We start from the raw sequence: 8,618 nt of genomic DNA on the forward strand, positions 1-8,618 counted from the left end.
ACACAAGTCTGTTTTTCCTAGCCTGGGTGCCAGCGGAACTGAGTCCCGCCCACAACATTTGAGGTCGGGAAGTTCGGTCTGGCATTGCTCCATTGTGGAGCAACTACTGTATGCTCGCCCTAAATCTGGCGGACCAATCAAATCGGGTTTTACGATGATGGACAGGTGAGCAACAGCACCTCGTCTATCACGTCATCTGAGCACGCTTAGATTAGGCCTATGTTTGCAACAAAAACGCTGTGGCTAGAAGGAGACATGGCTTTTACAGTAAGGCCCCATATGGAAAATGCATAATTATTATGACCGCCGCGCAGCGTTTTCGCATGCCCAAATTTCCGTCAATGATTCCCGGGACACTGAAAGACCGGGGTACATGAAACTTGGTGGGCATGTAACCCCACATGGATAGCATGGAACCATAGTTTTTCATTTTGATCTGTAGCCCCCCCGCTGGACTGGACCCCCCGAAAGGAGGGTAGGGCAGACACAGTTTTCTGTGAATATCTCGAGAACCGTAGGGTTTAGGAGGACCATTTTTTTTTGTATGTTGATCTCAAGGGGCCATGTCAACCCATTCCATAACCACTCATTTCATGTATAGCGCCACCTAGTTAAACACAAAAAAGTAAAAATGAGGTGTTGTAATTGAAGGTATCTGTGACCTAACATAGTCAAAACTGCACGAAATTGGAAGTGTAGGATCATTATGACACCCTCTGTATGCACGCCAAGTTTTGTGGAATTCCGTTCCTGGGGGGCCACACAATAAATTAATTTATGTTACTATACACCAACTGGCCTGTAGGTGGCCGGAGACAGTTTTCTGTGAATATCTCGAGAACCGTAGGGCCAAGGAGGTCCACCTTTTTTATGTATGTTGGTCTTAAGGGGGCATGTAAACCCATCCCATTACCACTTATTTCATGTATAGCGCCACCTAGTTAAAAATTAAAAAGCAAAAAATTAGGTGTTTTCATCACAATATCTCTGGCTGACAAGGTCAAAACTGCACGAAATTAAAAGTGTAGGATCATTATGACACCCTCCGAAAGCATGCCAAGTTTTGTGTACTTTCGTTCATGGGGGGCCTTACAATAAAATAATTTATGTGTACATTTAGTGACGTACACACCAACAAGGATTCCCGGGACACTGAAAGACCGGGGTACACAAAACTTGGTGGGCATGTACCCCCACATGGATAGCATGGAACCGTCATTTTTCGTTTTGATCTGTAGTCCCCCTGGACTGGACCCCCAGAAAGGAGGGTAGGGCAGATACAGTTCTCTGTGAATATCTTGAGAACTGTAGGGCCTAGGATGACCATTTTTTCCCGTATGTTTGCCTCCAGGGGTCATGTTAACCCATTTCATGTGCACACATGTGCACAAACAGATACACACACACACACACACACTCATACATTCACAGTAATCATACGTATGACACATACTCACACAGTAGACATATGTACGCTTGCATGCACAGACACATACGCAGGCACACACACAAGCACGCACACACACACACACACACACACACACACACACACACACACTCACACACACACACACCCACACACATAACATAAACATAACACAAACAATCAAGAATTTCTCAGAATTATGAACAGGCAAGATGGAGGTGGGGTTGTATAAAATGAATTTTACATGTGAAATCTATGAACTAATCATGTTTTGGATCTTGTTGTCTAGCAGATACCAGTGAGAATTGAGTGTGGATAATGCAATTTAGTGAGACAGTTAGAATCATATAGGCCTTTCAGCGTGATTTCTTTTTGTGGAAAAAATGTGCTGGACTGGGCGGCGGTCATATTTTGTACCGCTCTGCGGTACATCTAGTTTAATGAGGGTTTTATCACTGAAAACGATTATTTCTGAAAACTTTGGCCAAAGTTGAGATGTGGGAAAACTCATGGTTTCACTTTCATCAAGGGAAACAGTGTGTTGCATTGTGACATGTTGTTCCCTCATTCGTTTGAAATCTCTGATTGACCACCTGTTCGAGGGATTTGCGACAGCCTTTCCCAGCTGTTTATAACATGTTTGTAGCATATCAGGGTTCAACAGAATTATTTTTAAAAATGGAGGGGATATAGGCTATCAGTTTTTTCCTAATAGCCTACCCTGCTACGTAGCCTATCTCTTAGATTTCGCTAATGAGTGTTGTAGGAGATATTGACGGCACAATAACTTTTACAACAGACCAGAAAACAATGTTAAGTCATTTGTGGAGAAGAAGGATGGTTTGTGTGTTCTTCCTACACCTCACCTAAACCTACACCTAAGCTATTTCGTTGCTCTGATTGGTTAGGTCTATCCAATTGAGTGCAGAGGCATTCCCCCCCTTTATCGGTTGAAACACGCCCCATAATTACGTCCCAATGGAGCAGTGCCAGACTCATATTCTGACTAGAATTGAGTATTGCTACGTCAGGCTGTGTTTTTCCAAGTCAAAACACAAAATAGCAATTTCACTGAGAAAAAAAAAACAGTCTATATCGTGTCGTCTCTCTCAAAATTTCGTCTACATCACATGCAATGTCCCCTAGTCCAAGGCACCGGGGAAAATATATTCTGGAATGCCATATCCAAAGGGCTAATACCTACTTTCTTACCCTTCCTCTTCCCCGTCCTCATCCTTCTCTTGCTCCTCCTTGTCCTCTTCCTCTAACTTCACCTCCTTGTCCTTGTCGTCCTTTCCCTCTCGCATCTTCACCTCCGTGTCCTCTTCCTCCTCCTCTTCCTCCTACTTCTTCACCTCCACGTCCTCTTCCTAGGCCTCTTCTAATTCTCACTCTTCTTACTCTTCCTGCTCCCTCCATTGTACTCCACACGGACAGCTTACCTGTGGCTTACAGTTTTTTTAAAATGCTTACACACTAAATCTTTGCTTGTCACACAATTTTCTAAACATGTCTTCCAAACATCATAACACCACACCAAATCTGCAAAACCATACACTAATTCTCAGTGTTTGACTCAGTTTTCAATTGACTAAAACACATTTTGCAAAACACCACACACAATGTTCTACTTAACACACAAAAATCGAACAGGAAGTAACTTGATTTCATTTTTCAAACACAACCCATCAAAATACCACACTAAATCACCAGTGCTTTATTCTCTCTCTTCACATGTGTAAACACTCATTACTTTACGGAACACCATCCAGTCATTGCCTTAGTATAGGCCTATAAATAGATACTCTATATGTAGGTATGGACCCTTTCAATCTGGCCCTAGAGGATTTCAGAACCATTGCAGATACTTTGAAAGGAATGTTCTACAAAAAGTCGACTTTATGTACAGTAAAACTTGTCTTTTTTACTATATTTTTCTGTCTTTTTAGTGTTTTTGTGTCATTTTTCTATAGACCTATGAATACATACACAACCGCCCCCCCCCCCCCCACACACACACACACACACACACACACATACAGACAAACACACACACACACACACACACACACACACACACACACACACATAAACACACACACACTTTTCTTTGGAAAAAGCAAAGTAATTTGATAGTAGTCAGTCATTTCCATAGGCAAAATCAGCTTTTTCAGAACTCCATGTGCATCTGGTGGTCATTGCCTCATTTGGTGGTCTATTTTGCTTTGCTTTGTTCTTGTTGGCTGTAAACTACTGTATTCACAACAGCAAATTATGTTCTACTTAACACACAAAAACAGGAAGTAACTTGATTTTATTTTTCAAACACAACCCATCAAAATACCACACTAAATAACCAGTGCTTCACTCTCTCTCTTCACATGTGTAAACACTCATTACTTTACTGAACACCATCCAATCATTGCCTTAGTATAGGCCTATGAGTAGACATACTGTACTCTCTATGTAGGTATGGATTGAAATCCAATACGGTTGAAATGTTCAGAACCAATGCAGATACTTTGAAAGGAATGTTCTACAAAAAGTCGACTTTATGTACAGTAAAACTTGTCTTTTTTACTATATTTTTGTGTCTCCCCAAGTTACCATTAGCTCAATAATTTTTTCTATAGACCTATGAATACATACACAACCCCCCCCCCCCCCCCCCCCCCCGTCATTTCCGTCTTAGGCAAGATCAGCTTTTTCAGAACTCCATGTACATCTGGTGGTCATTGTATTTTGCTTTGCTTTGTTCTTGTTGCTGTAAAATACTGTATTTGCAACAGCAAATTATTTGCGAAAAATCACTATTTTTGGTTTCAATAATTCTGTGTATTTCAACTTCTCTCTGTACCGTAACTTTCACTCTTGTATGGAAATACATAAAGCCTATGAAAGACAGAAGAGCGTTAAAAAACACATCTGGCTTTTGCTTTCTCTGTGCACAAGGTAGACTATGTCAGTTTGAGGTCATACTTTTGTCATAGTTCTGTAAACATACAGGGATCCAAACTTCAAGTATTAGTGTTTATTTACACACATCAAAACAAACACAAGTGTGTTTTTCCAAGTCAAAACACAAAATAGCATTTCACTGAGACAAAACAAATCAGTCTACATCGGGTCGTCTCTCTCAAAATTCTGTCTACATCACATGCAATGTCCTAGTCCAAGGCACCGGGAAAAATATATTCTGGAATGACGTATCCAGGCCTGACATGACAATATCCCCACATGTAGACTGTTTTTTTGTCTGTAAAAGGGCTATTTCTTTCTCTTCTCACTCTTCCTGCTCACTCCATTGTACACATGAGAAAGTGTGCCAGAGAGTTGGCAAAATAGTGTAAATAATAGCCATTGTGCCTACAGTTGTGCAAAGTGTGTTACAAAATTGCAACTGAGTGCAAAGCAGTGTTTGTGCTTTTAGTTCTGCGAACTCAGTGAGTGGTTTTGCCATTTGTGTGTAGAGTTTTGCAAAAAAAGCCATAGTTACAAAAAATGTGTTTAAGCATTCAGAAAAAACTGTAAAGATGTGTTTTTGACATTTTGAATGTTGTGTGTCATTTTGCTGGAGATTTGAGGCATTTTGCATTTTGTGTGAGCAATTGTGGGTTTTGTGTGTGGAGTTTTGAAAAATAGACACAGAGTTTTGAAAACATGTGTAAACAATTGTAAAAAACTGTATTTACACTGCTTAGGCTGATTGCAAAGTGAACTAATTATCTAAGACAGTTTTCATGATGTGACAGTGTGCCAGACAGTTGGCAAAATAGTGTAAATAATAGGCATACATGTGTATAGTTTTGCCAGGAGCGTGTTGAACATTTGGAAATTGAGTGTAAAACAGTGAGTTGTGTTTACAGTTCTGCAAAAAGAGCAGTGTGCAGTGGATTGTACCTACAGTTTTGCAATGTGTGTGTTACAAAATTGCAAACTGAGTGCAAAGCAGTGTTTGTGTGCTTTTAGTTTTGCAAACTGGTTTTGTTATACAAATTAATAGTTTTAAAAATTGTGCTATAAGAATCACGGTTAGTGTTTAAGCATTTAGAAAAAACTGTAAAAGAGATAAAGAGAGAAAAAAAGAAAGAAAGGTGTCATTTGTAGTGCTACATGCTCAGAGACATTGAGTTGTCTGGGAGAGTTGGTGTTTTAAAAGAGCTCTATTGAAGTCTGTTGGCGACCCTATACCTATTGCAACTTAACCAGCAACAAACAGATCCAGTAACAGACTCTTTCTCCTTTCCTCACTCTCTCTTGCACACACACACACACACACACACACACACACACACACACACACACACACACACACACACACACACACACACACACACACACACACACACACACACACACACACACACACACACACACACACACACACACACACACACACACACACACACACACACACACAGTGGTGTGAACAGTGGTGGCCTTGAGAGAAAGTCCAGTGTTCTCATGCAGCGCTTGACTGAACAACCTCACTAGATTAGATGAGATAAGTTGGAGTCAGCCCTTGAGAGTTCACTGCCATGTGTTATTTTTCAGTCTGAAGCCCATTAACTGTGTTTCATTATTTATGTCAGTTTTTATTTTGTGTTGACATATCTTTATTGAGTTGAGCATGGGTCATATCTCCTGTTATGAGAATGTAAGCAAAATGTGTGTGTGTGTGTGTGTGTGTGTGTGTGTGTGTGTGTGTGTGTGTGTGTGTGTTTGTGGGAGTGCTCGTGCATTTGGGTGTGGGAGAGGCGTGTCTTATGGTGAATTAGTACGGGACATGCAATCACAACAATTACATTATAACATATAATGTTTACCAGTATCATTACTGAAAACACTGTTATGAACTTTCTGTATCTGTGTCTGTATCTGTAATCATAAAAGTCATATGTTATAACAATTAAATATAATAATTTCCTTATTTGATTTTACCTTTATTTTATTCATATTTGCACTGATAAAGCAAGTAATTGATGTTGGCTGAAGTTACTTATTGCATTGAAAAGTAATCCTATAAAGACATCTCATCCCTGCATGGGTTATAACCAATGCAGGCCTAATTATAATATGATCAAATTTGTTTTTTTATTTGTTATATAACCGGACTATACCGGACAAGCCCCAGCCTCTTGTCTCACTCCTCTGGTCATCCAGGAAGTGGGCAGTTTGTGTCAGACTGTAAAAATGTACCCAGGAACAGGAAGAGAGACCTGGAGCGACAAACTGCCCTCACCGCGTCAATCTACTCACAGGGGCCTGTGAAGAGATGGTCAGCCTTCCCCTGGTGGCATAAACGCTTCAGCATTCGGCAGAAAGCTGTTTGCTACAGGGAATGTAGATGAGGCTCTCAGAGGCGTTTGGGCCCCGAGGACAATATACTAATGACAAATACTTGATGTTCTTTCTCAGGCCCTGTTCAGCTGAGGCTTTCACACTGAGGTCTGTTGCCAGGGGTTTACACTGGGTTCTCCTGGTCAGGTGATTTCCCCTTGCTCCAGTTACAACGTGTTTACAAGCAAGTCCAGCCTCTGTTTCTGTATAAATGTTAAATGAACTCAATTTAATGTAATGGATGCCTTTATTTCAACTTGATAGAGTCTGAAATATTTCTGATGGTTTCGATATTACATGAAGAGGCTAGGATGTCTTTCTTGCTGTTTTCCTCCTGTTGTCTCTTGTTGTGATCCATTTTTTAATTCTATTACTCCCTCTATGTTGTGCACATGCTCAGTCAGTAAGCCCACCAACACAGCTCAAATGCACCAGCAGAGACCAATAGCACTTCAACTGGTTGGGAATGACCTCAGGTTTAAAAGGAGACATGCAGGTGCCCTGCAGAGAGTCCACAGAACCAGACCTTTCCTGTTTTAAGTGCTGTCCAGCCACTTCTGCTACCCTTTCCACTTTACAAATCTCAGCCTGACACAATGAGATTTTTTCCCCCAGACCTGCCTACTCTACCCTCACATGAAACTAAACTCAACCCACCCCACCCACCTTCATACACACACACACACACACACACACACACACACACACACACACACACACATACACACTCATCCAAACTTCTTCTCACATGAAACAGTCACCCTTGCCCGTGTGAGGTGGAGGTATTTCCCATGTTTCCTTGCCCTCTGTCACTGATGCATTGATGGTGTAGTGGTGGTGGGGGGACCACTCCTTTGACCAGGTGGAGAGGGCAGGAACTTTCCTAATGTGCTCTTAGCCAGGGACAGACATGCACTGACACACCCAAAACAATTTGCAGCCCTGTGAACACATCATAAGTGCTGGAAAAGTACTCAGAGACCGTGTAGAAACTATAGATGTTGTTGTCTCATACACATGCCAGTTTATGAATTGACTATACGAGTTGGTGATTGACAAGCAGACCAGAAACAAAAGGCTATACAAAAAATCTTTTAAGATTATTTCTCAAACTTTTTTCAGATTTCTTGGAAGCGGACTCCTTGTCCTGCTTGCTAGTCTGAACTCCTAAATTATTTTCTATTTTGAAATTTAAACAGCTCAGTATAGACACAGAATAGCTTCTGTCCTTGACTATTCAACTCTTGTTTTCTTATTTGTTACTTTTAAACTTTGTAGGTGACCCAAAAACCACAGAGAGCATTTAAAATTAAAATATTTGTATAACCCAACAATAGCTTATTGTGTTATCAAGCATTTGTCATTGTTTTTGTCAAGATACATTACAATATGATTTGGCTTTGTATTTTTGAAACATGGGACTTTCCTCTGAGGTTTGAGGTTTAATGTCAATAGGTCCAGACAAACACTTATAGGCACCCACATGGGATGTTCCACTTTGCATTAATCAAGAAACTTTAGTCACGTCCTTGTTCATAGTATACCGAAGGCTGACACATATTTACTTATTTAGATGTCGCGATAGCGGATCACCTTCAATTTGGCCCTGTCAACGTCTCCCTCCCTCCAGGGCGTGCTCTCTGGTTGGACATTGCGTCAAGCAGAGAAGCAAACAGGTGAGGTCTGGCTACTAACGGTAAAGGCTGGCCTGTTTCCGAGTGTGCCGCTCCCTAAATGTATATATTTTTATTGCGCATGTTGCTATTTTTTTCAGCGCGAGAATGTCTGGTATTTTGGGAGAAAGCGCGGGGGTGGGTCGCGCTCCTGAAAGGGCACCTCTGTCTGCTCGCTG

This window comes from Alosa pseudoharengus, unplaced genomic scaffold (assembly GCF_046254945.1).
Source record: "Alosa pseudoharengus isolate Yale_2024_CS ecotype anadromous, Long Island Sound unplaced genomic scaffold, YU_APseudo_1.1 YU_APseudo_1.1_scf_16, whole genome shotgun sequence".
Taxonomy (NCBI): domain Eukaryota; kingdom Metazoa; phylum Chordata; class Actinopteri; order Clupeiformes; family Clupeidae; genus Alosa; species Alosa pseudoharengus.